Raw genomic sequence first — 25,965 nt, 5'->3', positions numbered from 1 at the left:
TCTGACCCTTCCCTGCTCATGCTCTGTTTCTCTCTGTCTCAAAAATAAATAAACATTAAAAAAATTTTTTTTAAACACTGTCTTTATGATCTCGGGGCACCCGGGGTGGGGGGGGCTCAGTCGGTGAAGCGTCCAACTCTTGGGTTTGGATAAGGTCATGATCTCACGGCTGGTGAGTTCGAGCCCTGCATCAGGCTGGCTGCTGTCAGCACAGAGCCTGCTTCGGATCCTCTGTCCCCCTCTCTCTGCCCTGCCCCCGCTGGTGCTCTGTCTCTGTCTCTGTCTCTCTCTCAAAAAAAAAAAATTAATTAAATAAACATTTAAAAAAATGCTGTCTTTCTGATCTCACCACCATCCATCCAGTTGTGGGGGGGTGATTAACCCCCAGGACAACTCTGTTTGTCTTCTCAATGGGCCATATTCACCTGGCTGTGTCCCTCCCCCACCAACCGCATGTGCTACTCTGTGGCTGGACCCATCTTTTGTCAGGAGACCTGAGAATCTGCATCCCACTCAGGTTTGTATCCGTCGGGGTGCATCATGGTATTTCAGCCTTTTTCTAAAGCTATTTGAGAAAACATAGCTGGGTCTTGAAGATCATCTGCTGAGTGAGATGTCAGGCAGGCACACCATAGGCTCTCACATGTGGAATCCAAAAGAGCTGAGCTCGTAGCAAGCAAGATTGGGATGCTGGTCCCCTGGGTGGAGGTGGGAGAGATGAGGAATGTTCGTCAAGGGGGCCAAATGTGCCACCAGCAGATGAGTTAGTCCTGGAGAGGCAGCGCACAGCACGGAGGCTACAGTCAACCATGATGTGCTAGAAACTTCCGAGTTGCTAAGAGACTAGATCTTAATTGTTATTGCCACGGAACAGAAACGTGACAGAGGCGTTAGCTAACACTCTGGCGGTAAAATCATTGCGACACATAAACATATCAAATCGGCTCTTATACACCTGAAACGTACAGTGTCCTCTGTCAGGTCTATTGCAATAGAAATAAACAAAGACAGCGAGTGGCTTCTGTCCTGGAAGTTACACCCAGGTTGATCCATCCGTTACCTCCCGAGAGAAATGATGACATTTCAGTAAAAGGTGTCCATTTTTACTAAGGAATGTGGAGCCGGGTCTTTGCATCTGGAAATTACCTGCTGCTTGGCAGGATGCTTCCCTCGGAAGGATCACCCACACCTGTGACCTCGGGGCTGCTGCCCATGTGGGGTAACTAACCCTTGGAGCGCCCGGCTGGGCTTAGATGCGCTGAGTTTCAGTGGTTATCTACTAGGGGACTTTTGTTTCAGTAGCAAAGGGAACCCATAACTTAAATTGGGGAGCGTCCTACACCGCCTCGGACCCACCAAAAAAAAACCAGGGTTGAACAAGAGGGCAAGAACAGGTGCTACGAAATGTGTTCTCAGCTGGCACACCGCAGAAGCAATTAGATCGTAAAGAATTCTTGGTATTTCAGGGAACACTTGTGCGGTTTGAAAATTTTGTTTGGTTTTCTTTTGCTGCCTGCGTTTGCCATCCCTGAGATCGTTCTGCCCTTTGGCCAAACATTCAGAACAACAGGGGGAAAAAGTTGCGGTTCTCGCCTTTTTTTTTTTTTTTTTTTTGTAAGAGATTTGCTCTAGGTTAGACGCACTGTAATAATGGGCTATCACGAGGCTGTGCGGGGCCTGGAAAAGAGAGCAGATTGTGAGCCAACAAGCCCGGATTGAAATTGCAACGCCGGCGTTTATTGGCTGTGCCACCTTCAGTGGGTTAATCGACCTCTCTGAGCTGCGATCTCGTTCTCTGGAAAGACAGGGGTGGCTGCAGCCCCCTGCCGATTTGGAGACGGAGAGCACCCAGGGAGACGCAGGAAGTCTTGGTTTTGTTAAGCTCGGCACCTTTCACTCAGCCTTGCTGCCTCATTACCACAGGCAATTAAACGTGGGCTGGGGTTTTATTTATTTGAAGACTTTCATGGCCCTGCATGAATCTCTGGTCAAATATCAACTCCCTCAAAATCTTCTCGCTCAGGAATGCGCAGCCGTGGCAACTTGCACGGTGGGGCTTCACCCCGCGAGGCCCGCTGGACCAACCTGCTCCGCTGAGTCAACAGGTGCTGGGGGAACCGCGCTCCTTCCTGCTATCCCCCTCCCCCCGGGTTCCTGAGCCCCGCCACCTGCCCAGTTTCCCCACTGCGGAAGGTTTCTCTCTTCCTGCCTTGGGTTTCATGCCTGTCAGCCGGGGTGGGCCCTCAACCACCCAGTGGTTTCCCTCCGGGCACCACGCATAACTCACGTCCTTCCCAAATATGGCAAAGGCTGAATTCCTTCCAGAGCTCCGGTGCCGGCTCATTCTGGTATAATTTGCACATGTTTTGTGACCAGTTTTGTCCCTTATGAACTAGCTGGCTAGCATTCACTAAATGAATTTCATTCAAATGGCTTTTACCAAGGGCCCTGGCTTTTTTTTTTTTTTTCTTAAATAACAGAACAGAGTATTGGACATTTTAAACTACGAACCTAACACGAGATAGAAAGTGGCTGAGGGCTGGCCGGGTAGGCGCAGAAACCGGATGTTACTGAGCAAGCACCTGAGGGTTTACCTTCTCCGGGACTCGGCCCGGACACCTCGGTGTCTGAGATTTCTTTAGGGGCTACAGTTGTGTCTGTGTAACTTTAGGCCTCGTGTCATTGGGGGGGATGGGGTGAACGGAACGATTCCAGCGATTTATGCCCTGGAGCCCTTGTGCGCAATGAAAAGCAGCAATTAGAGGTAGTGTTCCAAGCTGTCCCTGCGAGAGAGCAGTTGGGACCTCGCTCACCACACTATTTTTAATAAATGAGGTCACAGAGTATTTATACGCACTCTTGGGGCAGGCCCCGGATTGAAGCAGGAACCAACAGCCTTATACTTTAGTGACCCCGCCACTCATGAACTTTCGGTCCCGTGACATTCAGAACATTGTGCTACCTGGGGGCAAGGCAGTGCAGAAATGAGGCAAAACTGAGAAAATTAATGGCCGAAGAAAGCGTTTTCTCTTTGCCTTCCTCCAAGAGTGTCGTTTTCTTCACTTAAAAAGAGAAGGCAGACAAACAAATTGTGGTACATCCAGGCAATGGAATATTATTCGGGGATAAAAAGGAATTAGCGATCCGCCCCCCCAAAAGACACACAGGACCCTTAAATGCACATCACTGAGTGGAAGAAGCCAGCTTGGAAAGGCCACATCCTGTATGATTCCAGCTATGGGACGTTCCGGAAAAGGCGACATTATGCAGCCAGTAAAAGATCCGGGGGTGCTGGGGCTCGGAGAAGAGCTAGGGATGGACGGGTGGAGCACAGAGGACTTTCAAGGCTGTGCAAGATGCTGTTTGCAGCCATCATGATGGATACATGTTATCGTGCATCCGTTGAAACGGAAGGCCCGGCACTCGGAGTGAACCTTAATGCACATTACGCGCGTTAGCTGATGGTAAAGTATCAATATCAGCTCATCAACTGCCACCAACAGTCCAAGATGCTGCCCGTAGGGAGAGGTACGGGGACTGTAGGGCGGTTGGGGGGGGTGTATGGGAACTCTCTCTCTGGTTTCCAGACAGTTTTTCTATAGACCTAAAAATGCAAACCATTAAGTTTTTGAAAACGAAGACAGCTATTGGCAACTTGGAATTTCTCAGGGCCATCCTCTGTGCTCTGAAGGGCAGCCCTGGGGCCTTTGGCTTCTGCCCCCCACGCCTGATCCCCCATGTCCTGGCCCCAGGCTCCCCGCAGCCAGTCCCGGGCAACCGCGGTGCGCTGAACTTAGCGGCACCTTGGCTCCTGGGTGATTGCTTGCCTGGCCCAGTGCTCATCAGGAAGACGAGGGCCAGGCCGGAGCTCGAACCCGCTCGGGGAGCTTCAAGCCCCTTCTCCACTTGGCTTTCTAGTGAGAACGTGCTCCCCTTTCTGGCGACTTTGGTGGAAAAGCAACATCATCTGCTGCGAGTGGAGCACGGGCTGTTTCTGTTTCCCTTCGAGAAGACGTGCCCTGGGATGGGTGTGAAGCACGGGTGTTTCCCACTGCCGTGTCTGTGCTGTTGTGACCTCGGCCCTGGCGGCAGGTGCGTGATCAGCACCCCTGGCTGCGCTCTGGTGGGCACAGCCTGGCTGACACCGACAGGGCCCCAGGGCAGGAGTGCTTCCTGCCATCTTCAAAGTGCAAGCCCCGTGCCAGGCAGGGGACGGACACACGGGAAGTTAAGATCTACCCCTGGGAAACTGGGTAGAAAGGATGAATCCAGAGACACGGGAAGGGCTACCCAGAGAAAGGGGGTCTGCATACAGGGGTGAGCGGGGCCAGCCCTGGGGGCATGGGAGGAGCCAGCCAGCCCCCGGGAGCGGCTCCGGCCCCTCAGATGCTCCCCCTGCAGCACTCATGGCAACAGGTAGCTGTTCTCCCGTTCTGCCTGCTCCCCCAGCTCGGACCAGACGGCCCGGCAGGACCTCGGGGGACACTTCCCAGCAGGCGAGGACACTGCTTTGCCCTCTGGTCCCCGCCCTCTGAGATCTTCCATGGAATATTCTTCAAGGGACCTTTTCAAAGCTCTTCGGGGTGGTCACATTACATTCCCACTTGTAACTCATCTCCTCGCGTAGTAGCAAAGCTGGAAGGAATCTCTGGAAACTTCCGTACACCTAAGGCTTAGGGAACGGAAGCCGAAAGAGGGTAAGGGTGGGTAGGGTTTTCCCTACGCCACAGACACATTTCTCAGAAGCACGGCAAGAACAGAGAGGAGCTGTGGAAGCATTACCTCACTGGGGCACATGAGCCTTGAGCGAAGACGTATTTATCATGTGGAGGGCACAGATCCTCTATTGGGACAAGCCCACAAGCTACCACATATGCACGTGAGCCCAGACATCCTCCAGATGCTGTCCACACTTCCTTATTCCCGATTCCCCTGGGCAGAGAGCGCAGGTCCGGGGGCTTTTCCTGGCAGGGGACATTTCCCACACAAGTGACTCTAGGTAGGTCACCACCCCTGCCCCATCAGCAACGAGATTCAGTAGTGCTGACCAGAATCCCTGGGGCCGGTTCCAATCGTCCAGCAATTATGGGAGCAGTGTCCACTGAATCAAGCCTTATTTTGCCTGGATTTGCCTCTTGGGCTCCAGCCGTTGCTGTTTGTTTCATTAGCTTCCACTTTTCTTAACTGAAGATCAGTGCGTCACAGCCCTGAAGACATGGGGAAAGGCTGTGCCGCGTGGCTGTAGCAGGAGCAAAGCTGAGAAAAAATACCGGTCATCACATCACGGGGTGGGTGGGACGGTACAACCTCTTCAAGCAAAAGGGTCTACAGAGGGCAGATCTAAATGGTTTTTTCCAAGACAGAAAAACCAACAACAGCAAAAAAAAAACCCTGTCATGTAAAAAATATAAGTTTTATGATTCCAAACTTTTAGTTTTTCTAATGTTTATTTATTTTTCAGAGAGACAGACAGAGCATGAACAGGGGAGAGGCAGAGAGAGAGGGAGACACAGAATCGGAAGCAGGCTCCAGGCTCCGAGCTGTCAGCACAGAGCCCGACGCGGGGCTCAAACTCACAGACCGTGAGATCATGACCTAAGCCGAAGTTGGACATTCAACCGACTGAACCACCCAGGCACCCCTATGATTCCAAAATTTTCAATTAATTTTGTAATTATGAGAAAGGGAAGTTCTATCGTGCTCTGTGTGTGTGTGGGGGGGGGCACCAAGCTTGCTATCACTAATGTCATATTTTGGCAATAAATTCCATGGGTTCTTGATCTTGCCTGACTCATTCTAGTAACATTCAGAAAGGGTTTGCATAGCCAGTGGGAAGCAGGAGCCGGGCGGCCGTGCTGGGCAGGCCTGACTTACACCCCTGGGGACTCCCGAGCCACCAAGTGCCCAGGCCAGCTGTGCGTCTCAAGTTACAGCCGTGAAGCGGCTGTGGTGTAAACGTCACCACCCAGAGGAATCAGGGACTTTTCTGGAGAAGGTGAGACAAAACAGGAGGCCGTTGTCTCCACGGACACCAGATTTGCAAACAGGTGTGTGCGCTGCTGAGGTGGCCCTCACGTGCAGGCTTGCTCCTGCTCTTCGGCCTCCGGGAGGTCACGATCACCTTTTTTGAGAAGAAAGTGGGGCGAGGGGCTGGCGAAGCCTCAGGGGTGCGGCTCGGTCATCCCGGAGACGAGGCTCAGCGTCTGTACTTGTCTTCTGTCCTCTGGAGCGGAAAGGACAGACGCGCCACGTGGGGTCACTTGGCGTCTGCTGCAGTCTGACTTTCCCCAAACTGGCCTTGCCTCTGCTTGCCGGGACGCGCAGTTCCCCTTTCTGGGAGTCAGCTGGGATGCGGGCTGTGGGAAACACGTCTGTCCCTAAGACACCCTGTGTGCTATTCCCTCCGTGAGCCCCAAACCTTCCTGCAGGGTGGCGACATCACCATGGGTGTCTGACCTGTCTGTGCCGCCACACCTGAGCCCTAGAGAGCAGAGATCGGGTCCCACGTCCCCGTGTCCCCAGCACCAGCACGAGCCTGCTGCATCTACTTGTCCAAATAAATACCCTTCTTCACGAGGTTCATCTGACACAAACAAGAGCCCGTGGACCATTATCAGGGTATCTGTGCTGACAGCCAGCGCCTGGTCTCACGCTCACTCTCGGGCCCCCCGTGAGGCTCCAACTCCCAGACCACAGGAAGCAGCTCCCAGGCACGAGGGTGGCTTTATTGGCTCCACACTTAGACTAATCATCCCTAAACATTCTTCCTGTTTCCCCTTATACGCTTCTGGTCTTCCCCAATTATATTTTTTAAGATGCTTCCTACGTCTTTGTTCTATTGACATCAGTTCTCTTTATCACAAAAGGAGGCTGCCTTTTTAGATTAATTTTTGTATTAGTCTGTATGGTGTCTGAGTTACAGAGTGGATATTGTTTGAAATTAAATGGCAATGGAGGTTTGCCCCCCCTGAATTTCATGTTATACCACAGGCCATTTGCTCAGGTTAACTGATCCACGGTTCAGTTACTTATTCAGGACAAATGCACAAGTTTGTATTTTGGTCTCTCATGATTTCAGTAAAATGTCTTTTATTTTAGTGTATTCCCTGCCCAAAATGGATATGTTAGGCTCCAGCCACTAAGGAAGGATGTCGTAGAACAATACCTAATCACATAGGAAAAAGCTGGCCTTACATTGTCCATGAAATAGATTCTCTTCCACATTATGATCCCAATGTGAAAAAATTAGCAGTGATCCCAGGTTGGTAGGATTATGGATGATTTTAACTTTCTTTAGGTTTCTCTGGATTAGGGAGGTTTTTTTGTTTTTGTTTCTGATGAACAGAAAATTCTTTGTGTTGAGGCAGAGAGAACTTTTTAAAAAAATTTTTTAATATTTGTTTATTTTTGACAGAGAGAGAGAGACAGAGCATGAGCGGGGGAGGGGCAGAGAGAGAGGGAGACAGAATCCGAAGCAGGCTCCAGGCTCTGAGCCGTCAGCACAGAGCCCGATGTAGGGTTCAAACTCACAAACCGTGAGATCATGACCTGAGCCGAAGTCGGACGTTCAACGGACTGAGCCACCCAGGTGCCCCGAGGCAGAGATAACTTTTAAGAAACCTTTGACATTTTAGAAAGTATAAGCTCTCCTTTTCCTTGACTACCCAAAGTGTGGGGTCCCTGATTCGCAGAGAGACGAGAAGATTCCTGCTGGTCTCCAGGGGTGTGGGACATCGCGGGTGTCACCGGGGTCGGAAGGCTTGTGAACTTGGATTTGGGAAAGACAAGAGCTCGAGAAGTGGTCTGAGGTTTTGGCTCAGGAGGCAAGAGTGTGAGAAATGAGTTCGTGATGGCTTCCAACCCAGCAAGGTGACAAGCAAAATTCTGTGACTAGACAGGTCACTGATGAGCAGGAGAGCCCATTCAAGGGTTCAACCGTGGGCCAGGAACTCACCCATCCAGGTGAATCTAGGGGATCAGCCCTCTAGGAGCAGTGGCTGGGCCAGTCCTGGCCTGTCAGCCCCCTCCTGGTGGTCACCTGCTACCTCACTCACTGGGTTCTGAGCTCACTACATGTGACGGTGCTGGGGTCGTCCAGGGGAGGGTGACACAGCTGGTTGGTACAATAGGGTGATTGGAGGTTGAAGCCAGGTAGACCGTCAATCACACCTGTCAGCTCAAGATGCCTTTAGAAAAGGAGAAAATAACATTTCCATGTATCTCCTTCTATAAACTGGGCATTTTACCCACAGCCATTCTGTTTAACGTCTGCCGATGGGGGGGTGGGGGGTGACACCCTTAGAGCTAGAAGGAGGCGATTATACTTCACACCTGGGTTCCGAGTCCATCCAAATTCCATGCTTCTCCCGATCTCGTGCCCCAACGAGATGAGGTGAACCCCTTGAACACAACAGCGTCTCTGAGCTTCAGTTTCTGTCTGTAAAATGAGGTGAGTGAGTTAAGTGGATTTTGAGGTCCTCTTGGGCCCTTGCATTTTATGATTCTTTCCCGATTTTACTCATACTAGAGTGACAGCTTAGTACAGTTTTTAATGAAGTGCCGCATTCTTTCTGGCATTAACTTCACACAGTCCTAAGAGCAAAGCGCATCAAGGTTAGGTGTTCAGAAACATGGAGGGTTCTAGAAAGGTCACAGTTAGAACTGCGTTCCAGGGGCACCTGGGTGGCTCAGTCGGTTCAGCCTCCGACCCTTGATTTTGGCTCAGGTCATGATCCCAGGGTCATAGAATCGAGCCCCACATTGGGTTCCGCACTGAGTGCGGAACCTGCTTAAGATTCTCTCTCTCTTTCCTTCTGCTCCTTTTCCCTGCTCCCCACCCCCCCTCTCAGATACAAACAAAAAAGGACAAACTGCATTCTGGAGACCTGTGCCCTCCTCTGCCACACAAGATAAAAGCATTGGTGAAATGGAGTGTTCCCTACGGTGCTGGGAAGGAAGTCTGTGGGTCTACAGTTCATCAGGCACGTTTACCACCCCTTCTCTCCCCTTGTAACTTTCACCGTCTGTGTCCAACCTGCGAGACACATATGAACTTTTCATTTGGAAATCCTAATTTCCTCAAAGTCTTTGACACACAGCTTCCCAAAGGCAAACGGAATCACACACATCTCCACGCTGACACGAAGCTATGACCGAAAGGAACGTGTCGATCCCACAACCACCAAGTAACAAGTGATTCCACGAGCTGCCGGTCTGGGTCTGTGACACTGGGGCCACCCCAGCAAGGTGACAAAGGTGATGCTTCAGGGAAATTTGCTCAGTAAGTGCCCTTTTAGGCTTTTGTTGTTCAAGTTCTGCATTTCTGTGGACTCGAGTTTCTCTGCTTGTTGTCACTACTAGTGTGTGAAAAGAAGGCTTGGGTGCAAAGATGTCAAGAGAGGTTTTGTTTTTTGTGGATCCAACAACAGAAATGGGAAGTTCGGTTCATAATTCTTTTTGAAACTGTGTTTTTAAAGGCATACAAACTATTTTAACCAATTGCTGAGTATTGGTGCGAAATAGAGCGGATTTGGCCTTTCCGGGTGAAGACAGTGAGGCAGAGTTTGTAGACCACATTGTGATCCAGGGTCTCCAGAAAGTACCTGGTCTGCTGGAGCCTTTGATGGCCAGAGGGTTGGCCTGGGGGCGGGGGAGGCTCCATGGTGACCCCAGAGGTCGTGGGGAGAGGCCATCTGGGGGATTGTTTGGAATCCAGATCTGGGCTCAGACGGACCCCGGTTTTCACTGGTTCTGCCCCTTATTTGGGTTCTGTGACCACAGATGTTGCAGACGCCAGAGCCTCCATTTCCACTTCCGCGAGGCTGGGTCACTGACTCTGCATCTTGGTGAGGTGGGAGTGTGGACATCATTGGTCAAGGTAGGCTGCCTGGCAGGGGGCGAGTGTCCAACAAATGCCAGCGTTGGTGAGGACCAAAGGGGACGCGGCATGAGTGTCCCTGTCCTGGGAAGCAGGGTGAGAGCAGAAGCCCTGAGGCCGGAATGCAGGGGTGCAGGGGGGGAGGAGCAGGACGCAGAAGACCGCGCTGCTCAGAAGGTGGCCAAGATGTGAGGCATGGAGCTGGGCTTTGCCGGTAACACGGCTCTCTCGCTTTCTCGCTCTCTCGCTCTCTCGCGTGGGTCATTTGATGGCTCTTGCCGATTGCTCATTCTCACCTCAAGAAGTAACTCATTTTCTTTCCTTGGTTGAATCAGTCCTTGGTCTGGGGTTTGCAGGAAATCAGGTTTAATAGAAGCCTCTCTCCACCTGCTACAGGTCCAAGGTGCTGTGTCTTCCTTGGTCTGGGCCAGGGACACGTACAGGCTGGAAGAGCTTAATGGACCGGCTGAGGCTATCAGCCCAAAAGGCTGCTGCTGTGGTTAAGGCAGGCCTGTGGCTGTGAGGAGGCCCAAAGCCCAAGAAGCTGCATGGACTCCTGGGCTCAACAGGCCACGGGGTAGAGCTGAGAGAGCAGTGGTCACCAACGACACGGTAGAGGGAGTGCTGAGTCCCACGGCCAGCCCTGCCCAATTACAATTTAATCTCTCTTTCCCACCACTGGGTCGAGGCTCTTCCCTGATTGGATGGCTAATCTTTGATGGCTGTCAGGAAGCTTCTAGAGCGATTTTGTCACTTATAAATCTGAAATAATACACATGACACCAAAGATACTCTTTATAATTTGAGGGAGGAAGAGGATGGATATAATTGCGAAATTCCTTTAACAGTGTTAGACGGGATTAGATTGCGAGTCCCATCATCCACAGACGGGCTCAGAAGGTGGACGGAAGGAATTTTGGTAAAAGGTCTCAAGTCTTGCAATGCTAATGAAAGGAGGTTAGTTTGCAAAATTCTGCTTTTACAAGGGTGGAATGGTCATGGAAAGCCATAAAGCAACAACTTATGAGTCTAAAAAGTTAATCATTTTAGAGCATCCGAAGACGTCTCCCCAAACCCATTTCCTATTTATTTATTTATTTATTTATACTTGAGAGAGAGGGCTAGAGTGTGAGCAGGGGAGGGGCAGAGAGAGAGGGAGACACAGAATCTGAAACAGGCTCCAGGCTCTGAGCTGTCAGCACAGAGCCTGATGTGGGGTTTGAACTCACGGACCGCAAGATCATGACCTGAGCCAAAGTCCAACACTTAACTGGCTGAGCCCCCTGGGCACCCCATCCCCTGAACCTATTTCTTATTGAAGATAAGCAAAAGGACAGATGGACAATGTGTTTTTCTGACTGGTTGTGCCATAATTTCACTTTCAGTGAACGTTCAGGTCAGGATCAAAGGCTCACCTGGTAAAAATAAAGCGATCAGGTGGGTACTTTCTTAGAATGGTTCCATTAACTGATTTTCCTGGCCGTAGTATTTTCCCATTGATTTATTCCTTGGGCGAGAGTGTTATGTGGAATCTGAACTATCACAGAAGAGCTCTCATAAGACATACAACCATATGATCCATTATCCAGGGAGTGTGCCTGATTTATAAATCTCATTATAACATCAGAGATATAATTTTTAATATTATGTATGCCTCGGATTCTGTTAAAAATATAACATCCAGAACAATTTGGATTAAACTGTGCTTTGGTATTTTGTCCTCAGGAGTATGATGAGTTTTTGATGACAATGGGGAAAAAAGTGTGGATTTTGGAGTAAATTGCCCCAAAAGCCTAGTTAAAAAAAAAACTTCTTGAAATGATTAGGCATATGGCTCATTTCCACCGCATCAGCAAACAAGGAAACTGAGCCGCAAGAGGGGCCCAAGCTGTTCCATTCTGTTTAAGAAAAGAAAGAAAGACCCAGGTGTTGGTGTGAACAGTGCTGGGGAGTCGGGAGACACAGACCCCGTCCTGCGGAATGAGACGGTGGGTCGAAAGAGCGTTCCGTCAACCGCTCGTTTGTTAATGAATTTGACAGAAAGCCGGTGAAGTTTCCTCACCCTGAGCAGCCATGGCCGTTCCTCATTCTGCCGCCCCCTGACGTGGGGGGTTTTTCAAAACCCAAATCTTGGATGCTTCTTGACTGTTCATTCAAGCTCTTCGTAGTTTGACGCCATTGATTTGAACCGCAGCTCCCGTTCGTCAATAGGCCTTCACTTCCTTGTGATGGGAGTTTTGCCTTCCACCCCAGGGTGTGTGGGTCCAGTGAGATCTGCAAGCAAGGAAGAAGAGGCCAGAGTGTTGCCACCAGAAGCGGAGAACCCATGGAGGAGGCGAAGGGTGGTGAGCTGGAGTGTCTACTGGGCCATCTTTAAAAGCCTGGGGAATCCCAGTATTCTGGTTGGGAACCCTGCCCTGCGGCAAAGAGAGTCACATGCTCGTAAAATTGTCCTGTGTGTTGGACAATATTTCAAAATTTTTCTTTCTTTTCCCAAAACTGTTTATTTATTTATTTTTGAGAGCAAGAGAGAGACAGAGGGGGAGAGAGAGAGAGAGAGAGAGAGAAAGAGACAGAATCCCAAGCAGGCTCTGAACTGTCGGCACAGAGCCGGACGCAGGGCTCGAACCCACGAACTCAAGACCTGAACTGAAGTCGGAAGCTTAACCGACTGAGCCACCTAGGTGCCCTCGTTTTCAAAATATTTCTTATCAGCAGGGCTTGCCCTCAAACAAAGTCCTAGACAGGTCTCTAATGCTACAAAACAAACAGTGAAGTTACAGGAAGTCCTGCTCTAGTGAGAAGGGTAGGGAGCCCAGGGGGACTCCATCAAGACGGTTCTAGATGCCTCTCGGTCAGCGTCGCACCCTCAAACAGCAAGGAGGTTGCTAAAGCACTGTTTTTTGGTCCAGCTCGTTGGAAGCAAAAGTGGTCCTACAACCCAGTTCCTTTTACAAACTCATGGGGGTGATGTTCTTACGGGGACACATTGTGTGAGGAAAAACAGGTTCAGTTACCCATGGGGTATATAGTGTATAAGAGGCCGGGAGCTCTGCATTTCAATTTAGAAAACTTTCCAGTAAGTGGCCAGAGTAATACACCAGAGGCTGAAGGATGCATTTTTACTTACTCAGACAACTTATTCTCACGTGGGGAAAACCTCACTTACTGATGCTGGGTAATATGTAATTTGGTACACGTGTTGATAAAAATACAAATGGATTTGCTTGAGTGTTTTTTTTTTTTTTTCCCAGGGGCTGGAAACCTCCAACCAACTGAAAGCTACCTTTCCCAATCTCCTCCCCACCAGCACCACGGCTGCCTCTCGTGGGCATCCCTGGGAAGCCTCCCGTATTGAAGGTCCTGTGTTCAAGCCGATGCATCGCCCACCAGCTTCTCTGCAGGTAGGGAGACTTCTCTGTATGATTTTTGCAATGCAATGCCTTGAATATCTCTATAATTACGTCCAAAAAAAAATTTTTTTTTTTTTTTAAAGAGCCCAGGAGTCTTCTAGTTGGGATTTGCCTCTTGTCTCCACCTTTCTCAGGGACCCCCACCTCCACAGCCCAGGTGGGCTGGCAGCGGTCGCCAGCTCTGGGGGGAGCAGCCTGGGTCATGCTGGAGCCCGGAGAAGCCCGGGGTGGCCAGAGGCACTCTGTCCCTGCACGTCAACCCTATGGACGGGACACCCAGGACTTCACAACGTCTTTTGCCATTTTGCATGCAGTACCCATGTTCAAGTACGTATGTGACAGACCTCTTGAGATGGATTTCTTGTTTTTTTATCAGAGATTACCTTGGAGCAGAAGCTTACAGTGTTCCGGCTTTTATTTTTTATTTATTTTTTATTTTTTTCAACGTTTATTTATTTTTGGGACAGAGAGAGACAGAGCATGAACGGGGGAGGGGCAGAGAGAGAGGGAGACACAGAATCAGAAACAGGCTCCAGGCTCCGAGCCATCAGCCCAGAGCCCGACGCGGGGCTCGAACTCATGGACCGCGAGATCGTGACCTGGCTGAAGTCGGACGCTTAACCGACTGCGCCACCCAGGCGCCCCAGTATTCCGGCTTTTAAAACAACATGGCTTTCTAGGTACTTTGCAGTGTGGCGCACGGGGCCCTGTCGCGATAACACAGCTAATCAGGGGACGCTCCTTGGGTTCACGGTGGGGCTACAGGCGGGAGTTGGTGCCCCTCCTTCCTCACCCGTTTGATTGGAGGTGTAGGAAATCCAGGTACTTTTTTCCACCAGCACTAAAGTCCTGTGCAAAATAAGCAAAATCACATGATGGTGGGAAAACCCAACCAGAAATTTTCAAGTGTTTTCCTAAACACTACTCCTCCGTAAAGTATTTGCTGACAGTGGTCACATTGATTAGAATATTTATGCCCATGCAGCGGTGTGCACACAGAGCTCTCCCCTCTGAGACGCTCGGGCCGGGAGTGTGCAACTTCAAAGCGGGGCGAGAGCCTCGTCCACACTGCAAGGAAGACACGGCAGGTCTGACAAGTGGTCACAGCCACTGTTACTTCTAACCCTGTGGTCCTTCTCATCGTTGTCAGATCTGCTACTTAGAAAGGTTCAGCATTGGTGCCTGGGGGGCTCAGTCGGGTAAGCATCCGACTTCGGCTCAGGTCGCTATCTCGCGGTTTGTGAGTTCGAGCCCCGCGTTGGGCTTTGTGCAGACAGCTCGGAGCCTGGAGCCTGCTTCGGTCTCTGTGTCCCCCTCTCTCTCTGCCCCTCCCCTGCTTGCACTCTGTCTCTCTCTCAAAAATAAATAAACATTAAAAAAATTTTAGAAAGGCTCAGCATTAAAACTGTTTTGGAAAACAGTGCTTTTAAAATTCTTAAACCCCCATTGGAAATGAAGCACATTTGAAATTTTCTTGCAGGGTGTGGGGGGCACCTGGGTGGCTCAGTCAGTTGGGCGTCCGACTCTTGATCTCTGGCTCAGGTCATGATCTCTTAGTTTCTGGGTTTAAGCCCTGAGTTGGGCTCTGTGCTGACAGCATGGAGCCTGCTTGGGATTCCCTCTCTGCCTCTCTCTCTGCCCCTCCCCTGCTCATGCTCTGTCTCTCTCCCTCTCAAAACAAATAAACATTTTTAAAAAATAAAAATGTCTTGGGGATTTGAGTAAATTATTACTGGAGAATTGAGAGTAAAGGGAAATGACTAATCCTGGCCTTTGAAGTCCATTTGAAATTTAATTGACCGCTAGGCCAACAGCTGTATTGGCGGAGGACCGCTTAACAATGAGAAGCTCAACCTCACATTAGGAAAGGGAGTGATGTGATCCATCAGAAGCTATACACCATTTACAGTGTTTTCCATGGAGGTTTCTTGGGGAAAGTGCAGAACGCACAGTCTTAAGTGATTTATGGGCTTCTTAGTACTATTACAGCAATCGAGTTCTGGCAATAATGAAAATGTTTGTCAACAAGTTTGCTTAAATTTTATTTGACTCAGGCCGTAATGGTACCTTGTCTCCTGCCTCAGAAGCTCAGGCTCCAATTAATGAAGTCACGGGGGGGAATGTTTTGAAAATATTTAGTAATACAGATAAACGTAAACATCGTAGGTGTTTAAACCAGGATAAAACTACCGTCTTGTATGCAAACAAAACTAATTTGTTAAATTGCGTTGCTATTCTGACGAATCTCATTTGATCTGTATGGACCCAGTTATTAAAATATCAACTTAACAGTTAATTTTCAGACTTGAAAATTACTCTCACATTAACCCTATGATGTGCTTATAGTAAAAAGTAGGATCGATGCCGTTTGAAGTTTGGATCTGAGAACGACCATGACCCTGATCACCAGTGGGCTCTCTATGGTAAGGACACTGAATCGATTCCCCAATCCTCTGCTCTGAGAGGACCAGTGAGATACAGCAAAGTGGGGATTCTGCAGGCTGGACACTGACCTTCCCTCCGAGGAATGCCGTATGTCCTTGGCTGATACATACATGTCATTGGGACTTGTGGTAAGTTTACGTGTAATGCAGTAATCACAATACCATCTGAAAATTCTGAGATTACCATCGGACATATACGAGAAATGGAATTTATTCAGTCTATAAAACCGTAAGAGCTTTGGCTTACTGAGAACGTAAGGGGTAAGCATTGTGTTACTTACGTGCTTGATGTTATAAAGGTACACTATTAACACACTTATTTTACAGATGAAGGGACTGAGGCCTTGAGAGATTAATTAACTTACCCAAAGTCACAGAGCTAGGAAGATGTAGACACACTGAGCCCTTGCAGATTACCCCAGACTCCCGGACCCCCACACGCCCAGCCCACGTGTTGGTGTGGCCTCAGAGGACAATTCCAAGTTCCATCATTCCATTAGTATGCTTGACTGTAATCCCTCTTCCAATCACCACGTCAGATGACAAGACCATGCCTGTTTTATTTATTCCAAAGCATTTACTTGGTTTGGTGCAACAACAGATTCTGGATATAAACACGACATAAGACGTCAGCAGTTTATTAAGTGCATAGGGGAGCCTGTCATTGGCTCGTAACGTGTTTCTATTGATTCCGTGTCTTGCGCAGAACACTTTGGATGATAATTTTTTGGAGAAACTGGCTTCAGGTGAATAAGCAAAGACGTCTTGAAACTTCTTATCACGGATGCTCCTCTATTATTTATCAAGTGGTGCGAGTGCTCAAATTTAAGGAGCTTTCCAAGGAAAACAAGAGCCAAGTCTTCCCGCTTGCCCTAACACTCAACAAGACATTTCCCGTGGATTCTAAGTTATGGGCATGTTGTCCTCCCACAACCACGCGAGGATACTCACGGTGATGTAATTGAGCACGTCTGATATGATTTTAAATGCTTTTTTAGGACAGAGGCTTATTTTCTGCTGTAAGCATTGGACAGAGGGAAGACACTGCTCTTAAACTTATACCAAGAGAAACACCCTCCCTCTGATAATGTTTGTGTCATAACTGGAGCTCTGTTCCCTTGAAGCAGGTTTGTACTTGATCGATCCCACCTATGACTCAACAGGACTGTTTTAACTACCGGGTTAAGTGTTGTGTTGGTGGGGGGAGGGGGCAACAACCACAAATACAAGTAAACCAAAGGCACGTGTTTGATCTCATTGTTATTCAAGGTTGACCCTTTGTCTGATCAGTCAATGCCTTTCTAATACCTAAGCATAGAATGGTTTTCTAGACTGAAAAGTCTTTCCGCGCACACATCATCCTCACTATGAATAATATTAAATCGTTCCAACTTGGAATATTTTAAGGTACTTATATAAATCTACTTATGGAAGTTATTTGCATATGGAATGTTATTTAAAAGAAATTGTCATTCCTAATTATTTTTGCAACCACATCCTTTATTTGTTAAATTGAATATTTACTTCAAATGGCCCACAGAGACACATTTTCCCTACGGGAATCCATGCACTCTGGAATACTTTCATGTGATAGAATCTTCGATGCCGAGAGCTCCCCATTCCCCAAGTTCTAGTTCCTATTTGAAATCTGACCAACAAATATTTACTGCCACTTCATGTAATTTAACGTGCTGTAGAAATTTTCCTAACTATGCTTTTAATGAGCGGGAATATTGTCTCAATGGTACTCAGATTGAAAAATAGATAAATGCTGGAGGAAAGTGTCTTGAGATGCATGAATATTTGTGACTACACTGAAAACACAGCGACAAAGCCCCTCAACCCCGTGTGTTGTTTCTAGGGACAAAAAAAAAAAGAGTAAAATGTACCTTTAAAACTTTTGAATAACTCCATATTTCACTTGCAAATTTTACTAATGAAATCCATCAACTCTTTTACTCTTGACCAAAATAATACATTCTCAACATTTTACATATATGTTATTATACACACATGCACACACACACACATACATATTTTTGAAGTGCTATACTTAACTTGTGGCTCATTACATCATTTTGAACAAAAATAGAAACCAATAATTTTTTCCAAGGGGGTAGGTCCTCCAAAGTTTTTGATCAATTCCAAGAAATGTTGGAACGAGTTGCCACGTACATTGGTAAGTTACATGGCTACTGAAGGCCACTAGACTCCAGACAACCAGCGAGTTGGTGAGCACAAAAGATGTGGAGTCTCTCTTCCCCGTGGGAATGCACTGCCAACAGTAGAGATCATCAATAAACATATATTACAAGGTACAAGGTGACCTGTGTTATGAAAGACAGAGCAGAAGATGGTAAAGAGAATCAGCGAAGGTGGAATTCTATCAAAGCTTTCAAGGAGACAGGAGGATGTCAGGGTAGGGTCAGCAAGGCACAGTCATGGCCCCCCGGGGTGCCAAGACACCAAGTCTGTGGATGTAGCAGAAGCAGAGAGGGGAAGAGTTAGAAGACATGGGGGAAGAGGTCCTTGTAGGCTACTGCGTAGCCCTTGGATTTTCTCCCCAGAATGAAAGAGAGAGCCAAGTGGAGATCTGAAAATAGTCTATGCAGGAGGAACAAAAAGACACCATCTTGCTTGTAGGGGATTGAATTGTGTCCCTCAAAAAGATACGAGGAAGTTCCACCCCCCAGTACCTATGAATAGGACCTTATTTGGAAATAGGATCTTGGCAGATGTGATCAGGTTAAGGTGAAGTCATTAGGGCGGACCCCAGTCCAGTGTGACCAATCACCTTCCAGGAAGAGACACGCAGGGAGAACCTCACGTGAAGACAGGCAGGGGTTGGGGCACTGGATCTTCACACCAAGGATGGTGGCAGGAAGGATCCTCCTCTGGAGCCTTCAGAGGGAGCCATGGCCCTCCCCCCATCCTGATGCAGACTTCTGGCCTCTAGACTGCGAGAGAACACACATCTTTTGTTCTAAGTCCCCCCGATGGCAGTGTGTTGGCACCGCAGGCCTGGGGAAACTCACACATGATCCAAGAGTGAGGGTGGTGGAGGGGTGTTGGGGGTGGGCGGAGGGGCCCTGGATCACAGGGACACTGGACAGCTAGCGGTGCAGCCGCCGGGGCTCCCGTGCTGTCCGTGCTGGGGAAGTTGGTGAGAGACCCGGCAGTGTGGTCTGTGTGTTCTCTGGATGCCCTTAGCTATTGGGTGGAGCTTCCCAAGGGTGGGGAATTGCACGTATGCACAGGTGGGTGTGTTACGGGAATTGCACGTATGTACAAGCGAGTGAGGGACAGGGCGCAAGGCGGTGGATAGTAGGTGCGAGGCCGTGCTGGTCTTATGTTGACTGCAATTTTCCAGTTGGGTGCAGAAGCCATGGCTTGAGTGATGATGAGGACCTGGGAGCAGCAGTGAACGCTGAGCCCCACTAAGTTGCTTTTCATTTTCCAGTTCCTGGCAGAGTACCCCACATATAATTTTTGCCTAGTAACTCTGAAATGGAAATAATAACAGCCCCAAAGCTACATTTCTCACAAAATTAGAGCTCTGGGTTTGAACACTTTAGGGGAATGTAATTTTCCAGACCAGGAAAAAGCCTTCGCCAGCGTCTGTGCGTGTGTTTAGATGAGGAAATACTTAGCGTGAGCGCGCTGCCCGTAACCACACAGCCGTTAGATCGCAGAAGCAAAAGTAGAATTCACGGCCTTGCTTGTTGGCTGGTGTCGTGCCACATCTCTGACTCGCTGGACCTCAGCATCTGTCACACACGTGATGGAGACACATACATCCCCATTTGAAATGCAGCTCCTTTAAGGCGTCTGTGATCTGTTGTTGGGACGGTTTGCTTCCCAGAACACATTTTAATAATCAAATAATATTAGAATGAAAAGGAACCATGTTGTTGTATCTATGTTCAATTTTGGCCTATTTGCTTTTCCCACTAAATTACACCTTTATACAGAAGGGGAAAGACAACCATCATGATTGCATCTTCCGGTAATGTCCACAAACGCGGAGCTGCGAGGTGGTTTCTGGAAGCAGGATGGGTGTGGGCAAAAGGGCTGTATCTCATGTAGTCATTTGCATTAAAATGTATGCCAGCTGCCTGGTGATAATTTATGGACCGTGCGTTCCCTTGCGTTCCCTGGGCTGCCGCACACGGAAGAAAAATATTCGTCATATGTGGGGAAATCTGCACTATTGGCCATAGAGAGTGCGCGGTTCTGTTTCAGTAAGCGACTTTGGAGTGGGCTGGAATTTCCAGCCTGGCTGAGCACCTGTATTGTCGACCTTCAGTTCACTGTTCTCCTGGGCAGTTTACCTATTTTGAGAATGTTAACGTAAACTCAGTACTTCTAGTTGCCCCCCGTCGGCATCTGTTAGCTCCAGGCTCCATGGTTCCCAGACTGGAGAGGTGGGAGCTCATTTCTGCTCCAGTGACGATGGCGGTCACATTGAATCTGGAGCCTCTTGTGTCCTGTGACCTCAGACTGCTCCCGTGGCACTCTGCTTAGGCCCAACTGTGCTTTCACCCACCAGCTCTCCAAACAGGGGACAACTGTTATTTCGTTGGCCCCCACATGTCTCTTTCTACTGGATGGTTAACTCTGGGGCCACGGTCCCCGGCCACTGACTGAGGCTGGCCGTCCTGGTGTCTCACTTGCCCTCTGCAAGGACGGGTTCAAGGGGCAGAGACAACACCAGGCAGGGCCAGGGAGAGTCCTTGTGTGACAAATGGCGCACACGTGGGAAGAGAGAGGCGCCTCCCCCTTAGAATCACCAGCCTTAAAGGCGGGAGGCTGCCGGGACCTATCCTTCCTACACTGGGAGAGCCTCTTTGCAGCAGGAGACAATAGAGCCAACCAGAAAAAATGAGAGGGGTGGGGAGGGAGGCAAGAAGAGAGAGCAGATTGTACCATGCCACGCAAGCTCCAGATTCCAAACGTGTGCTCAGTCCGTTCTAGCACTGGGCTTAGAGCCGGAGGCCAGGCAATCCTGCTGCTCATTAAGCCAGTGCGGTCAGGGGTACCGCTGATCTTGAACACCTTCTACACCTTTTCCCATCTCTGCCTCCTAAAGATACCTTAACCAGGTCCCATGTCTCTTCTGTCACTCTTGGTGATTGGAAGGCTCCCATTCGCAGACATCAAAAGTCTTACCCCTGGTCTAAAACCAAACCTTACTGCGCCTTCCTGTTCAGACACTTCAGCTTCCCAGCGCAGGGCCCCTGCGATCCTGGGCTCGGCATTTGTCCCTCCACTCCTGGGGTTCTGTCTGTCTTGACCCTTGCTACTCTGGCTGCTTCAGAAGAGAAGGGGGAAGTCCTACTTGGACACAGTTCAGAATCTGGTTGCTTACTCTTTCTGTCTGGGGGTGTCTCTCTGGATTCTGGATTTAGGAGAACCCACCCTCCGCTGAAGACCGTCTCCTGGCACTGCTTTTCCCCTGCGGTCCTCTTGGGAGAAGTCTTTTAGTCGGGCTCCAGCCCAGTGACTGACCCTGGTATATCCATCTGGACAAGGAGGAAACTCGGCTCACTCCCCCAGCCACCACCAAATCTGGGAAAAGCAAGTGTCTCCCACATCTGCTCCCGCCATCATGGGCTGCTCTAAGCATTCTGCCTTACTGCTTGTTGAGGTAAGAGTTGACCTCTTTGTTCGAATACGCCCGCCAGTTCAAGGCGATGGTTCTCAGCCCCCCGGAAGATCCTGGCAAGCACCTCTTAATGCCACGCCCACCTGTGAGATTTCACAGAAAGCCTCCCCTTCCTGAAAGTTCATCTTGTTGCTTAAAGACTCCTCACTGGACTTGGGGGAACAAAGGCGGTAAAACCCAAACCAGACCAACCACTCTCTTCCAGGAAAGCAAGCTCCCTAGCCAGTCCTCGAATGTCCCGTCTTCTTTTACAGCGGCTGGCGGTGGGCAACGGGCAAAGGATCTCAGAAAGGACTTTTGGCAAGTCCTGTGGTTTTTCCCATTAGCAATGAAGGCAACCCTGCCCGGCCGCCCTGAATCTCCAAGGCCCTGGGGAAGTTCCATTTCATATTCCATTCCAGTGACTTCAGCTCGAGTTGGGTCAGCTGCAAGCCAAGGAGTCGTGACGTGCACACCTCCTGTTTCTCATTCATTTCCAAGACCTTCGGGTCTGCTGTTTAGAGAGACTTGCGCCTGCCCTGGTACGTTCCTGTAAATACCAGGCTTATTACCGCTGTGTTTCAATTCCTTCCCATTCATTCGGCAACCCCTAGGAATTCCCCTCCGCTTACACAGAGGCCCTGAATATTCTCTTTCCCACTCCCTGGCAACAAGTGCTTGATGAATGCGTACACAAGCAAGTGAGCACAGGAACCCATGTACCGCCATCATCCTGATGTACTCAGGCCAGTAACTTTCCACGTGAAAATTCATGACCCATTTTCAGTACTACCGACTGGGGAGACCGTTTTCCCACCCACCGAGAAAAGTGTGCATCTGTCTCTATGGACACAGAAAGGTAAACTCTATCATATGGTCAAAAAGACAATAGGACTCTCCAAGACAGCACGGTGAGTTTCCTCCAGCTTGAAAATAACAAGAAAATAAGAGCATCCTTCAGGACAAGCCCACAAAACGGGTGCCAGCACACCGCACAAACGTAGAGCTCCGTGAATTGTAAAGCCAGTCCGTTTGTCACAGCAGCCAGGTCGATGCCCACAGCTGTGTCAGCCTCCGCAGAAGCCCTGGGTATGTCCTTATCCCAATCATAGACTCTGGCCCACTCCAAAGTCACCAATATCCTAACTTTGAGAGAGAGAGAGAGAGAGAGAGAGTGCGCGTGAGCATGGGAGGGGCAGAGGGAGAGACAGGGAGAGACAGAATCCCAAGTGGGCTCCAGGCCCAGTGCAGACCACGATGTGGGGCTCCATCCCATGACCGTGAGAAATCCCATGACCTGAGCCGAAATCAAGAGTCAGATGCTCCGTGGACTGAGCCACCCCGGCGCCCCAATCCTGACTTTTATACTAATTACTTCCTTGCACTTTTTATTGTTGTACTGAACTTGATATGTCTTAAAACCTACGTGCTCCCCTCACCCGTCTCATTCTTCTTCTTATGGTGCACCTGTTGAAGAATGTGGGCCAACTGTCCTGTAGATTTTCCCGCAGACTAGGTCTTCCTGACTGTTGACTGCACATGGCAGTTACCTGTGTCTTCTGTGTGAGGCTGGATTGGGAGGTTTGATCAGGTTTGGGTCTGATTCCTTTGGAAAGACCCCAGGTGGTATTGTCCTCTATCATCAGGAGGCACTTTCTGTCTGGTTTTTGCTCCTTTTCAACAAAAACAGCCATTAGCGCTCAGTGCCTCGGTCCATAGAGCCTTTGGGGCCTGGAAAATAGTTACCTTCCTCTATCATTTTGTTTTCATTTATCGGCTGGAATCAACCTCTGAGAAGCCCTTTCCCTTCATCTGATTTTTAGTTAGGTATATACAGTTGATTAGGATAAGCACAAGACGTGCTTGATTCTTTCCTTTTATTTACCGACGTTTCAACATGATGGGCGCGTTAATCGGTCTCTTCAAAAAGTGACCAATTTGGTTTTTAAAAATACCATTATAATCACAAAGAGGTAAGGCCATGTGATACATGTCAATCTTTGCCATTTCTACCCATTGAAACCCAAATGCACCCTTCTGGACGGTGAGAGATCTGTCAAGCTGGCTTTGTCAGTTCTTCTGAAATCAGCCTTCACTGCCTTCTAATTTTCTGGCATGACAACATGTTTCAGGCCAACTGTATGCATTTCCCAGGGCTTCCACAGCGCAGCGTCATAAACTGATGGTTCGGAGCAACAGACATTTATTCTCTGAGCTCTGGAGGCCAGAAGTCTAAAGTCAGGCATCGGCAGGGCCACCCTCTCTCCAAAAGTTCTAGGCGACAATTGGTTTTGTGCCATTCTCTCAGCTTTGGCGTGGCTGGCCATCACCCCAACGTCTGCCTCACTGTCCTGTGGTTTCTCCCTGGGGGCTCACATCACCTTCCTTCTGTCAGTGTCCGTCCCTGTATCTCTTTTCCTCTGAAAGGACACAAGTCGTGCTGCATTCACCCAGCTGATACTCTACAACCTGGACTGTGGTTTCAAAGGGAGAGATGTGTACCCACCTGTTCTCACCCTCCACGGCTTGGGAGTTGCCACAAGGTACGCCGACGCCCTTGAACATCCAGGGGATACAGGCATGAGTGTGAGGAAGACATTTCCTTGTGTCTTCAGTCTCAGCAGAGTCTAGGGAGAGAGCAAGAGGGGAGTGGGGCACCGTCAGTGCGAGAAGGCTGCAGCCTCACTGCACTGACAGTGCTGCTGTGGCTGGGGTCAGAGATGAGGCTGGGGGCTGAGAGGCTGAGAAGCTGGGAGACTGGGAGGCTGGAGGCTGGAGGCTGGGAGGCTGGGAGGCTGGAAGGCTGGGAGGTTGGGAGGCTGGGAAGCTGAGAGGCTGGGAGTCTGGGAGTCTGGGAGACTGGGAGGCTGGGAGGTTGGGAGGCTGGGAAGCTGGGAGGCTGGGAAGCTGGGAGGCTGGGAGGCTGGGAGGTTGGGAGGCTGGGAGGCTGAGAGGCTGGGAGGTTGGGAGGCTGGGAAGCTGGGAGGTTTGGAGGCTAGGAGGCTGGGAGGCTGGTAGACTGAGAGGCTGGGAGGCTGAGAGGCTGGGAGGTTGGGAGGCTGGGAGGCTGGGAAGATGGGAGGCTGGGAAGCTGGGAGTTTGGCCGGCTGGGAGGTTGGGAGCCTGGGAGGCTGGGAAGTTGGGAGGCTGGAGGTTGGCAGGCTAAAAGGGTGGGAGGCTGGGAGGCTGAGACACTGCGAGGCCTGGAGGCTGGGAGGTTGGGAGTCCGGGAAGCTGAAAGGCTGGGAGGTTGGGAGACTGGGAAGCTGGGAGGTTTGGAGGCTGCGAGCCTGAGAGGCTGCGAGGTTGGGAGGCTGGGAGGCTGGGAGGCTGGTAGACTGGGAGGCTGGGAGGCTAGGAGGCGTACCCACAGCAGGGGCCCAAGATGGACTCTGGGTCAACCCAGAAGTAGGTGGTGAGGCACCGGGGAGGGCAGCTCTACCGTCTTCACCACAAACCTTTCACCTCCATTTCACTGCGGTTCCTCCGGCTGCCGAAGTCTGGGAGTACATGTCCACTCCCTGCAAAGGCGCGTCTGGAGAGTGGCAGCCGTCACATCCCGTCAGCTGGCACTGAGTGACTCACATGCAGATTGGAAAATCCTTAGTGGGCTCGGTCAGCTGGCCCGAAGCTTCCCCCAGTCACCATGAGGGGAGGAAGAATGGAGAAGGGATACGGGGGACACAAGAGGCAGGACCTGTGGAGAAGCAAGACGGAGGAGCTGGGCTGGACAGGGGAGCCGGCCCTCCTTTTTCTCATGTGCCAACCTCTTCCCCGGGGCTCCCTTCCCCTCTTGGCCAGCACTCCTGTTGGGCTCGTCCAGGATGGCATGGTAACTCTCTCCCCGTCCACCAAACGGCCCGAGGCGAAGTAGACAACCACTGCTCCCAAGCTTTCCAGACAGAGAACAGAAAATTAAAGACAGTTATCCCCGGGCCAAGTTTGCAGATAAGTTTGCAGGCAAGGTATCCCAGGAGCAGCCTCAGCCTCGGCACATTGGCCGGTGGCACTGGGAGCCCAGAGCTCTGCTCCGGGGCATATTTGATGATATAGGGAGGGTCGTTCAAGTCTGTGTTTGCAGTCAGATTCCAGATACAGGACAGGCTTTTCCCTGGAGTGCCTTCACCAGGAGCCCATTGGAAGCAAGCAGCCACCTGTGGACCGGAGAGGCAGGCTAAGATCTGGGGTCTCCCTGGGGGGTTATGCGCATCGCTCTGCTGGCAGAAGAGTAGATAGGTCATTCTCTGAAACTCAGAGTCTTCCACCAACGAAACCAGTTCCTTCAAGAATTTTAAGGTGCACAATGGCCTCAGGGCCGCTAGTAACTGCTCTGTCCCTTGTGTCTCCGGGGGGTGGGGGGGGGGTGGGGGTGGAGGCAGGTGCAAACCCAAGGATGCTAACCTGAGCTCCTGGTGCATAGTAAAAGCCTAGTAAACGTAGCCATTCCAGTTTTGTCTGTTTCCTCTCTAACTTTTTTTAAATAAGATTCCCCAGGGCAGAGCCCATAAGACAGGCTTCATCGCTCTTCCCCACCCGGCTGGAGGCACAACGCCTCGCACACAGGGAACCTTACACGGTGCTTTTTGC

The 25,965-nt window shown here is 50.1% G+C and overlaps 2 long non-coding RNA genes across 3 annotated transcripts; both read left to right on the top strand.

Moving 5' to 3' along the window:
* Positions 1–3,259: 3,259 nt before the first annotated feature.
* On the top strand, positions 3,260–5,501 carry LOC124517000 (uncharacterized). Its single transcript, XR_006963278.1, has 3 exons — positions 3,260–3,528; positions 3,919–4,092; positions 5,462–5,501. It is a non-coding gene; the product is annotated as an uncharacterized LOC124517000 (long non-coding RNA).
* A 7,639-nt stretch (positions 5,502–13,140) lies between these two features.
* Positions 13,141–17,164, top strand: LOC124516893 (uncharacterized). Of its 2 annotated transcripts, XR_006963266.1 has the most exons (4): positions 13,141–13,281; positions 13,374–13,617; positions 15,637–15,863; positions 16,441–17,164. It is a non-coding gene; the product is annotated as an uncharacterized LOC124516893 (long non-coding RNA). The 2 variants fall into 2 exon arrangements; XR_006963263.1 differs by having other exon boundaries at positions 15,637–17,164.
* The last annotated feature ends 8,801 nt before the right edge of the window (positions 17,165–25,965 follow it).

Source organism: Lynx rufus, unplaced genomic scaffold, assembly GCF_022079265.1.
Source record: "Lynx rufus isolate CCGP_SWC_20201006 ecotype Redwood Valley unplaced genomic scaffold, mLynRuf1.p SCAF_1, whole genome shotgun sequence".
Lineage (NCBI taxonomy): Eukaryota > Metazoa > Chordata > Mammalia > Carnivora > Felidae > Lynx > Lynx rufus.
Note: the sequence above shows the minus strand (reverse complement) of the source record. Positions and strands in the feature narration are given on the sequence as shown.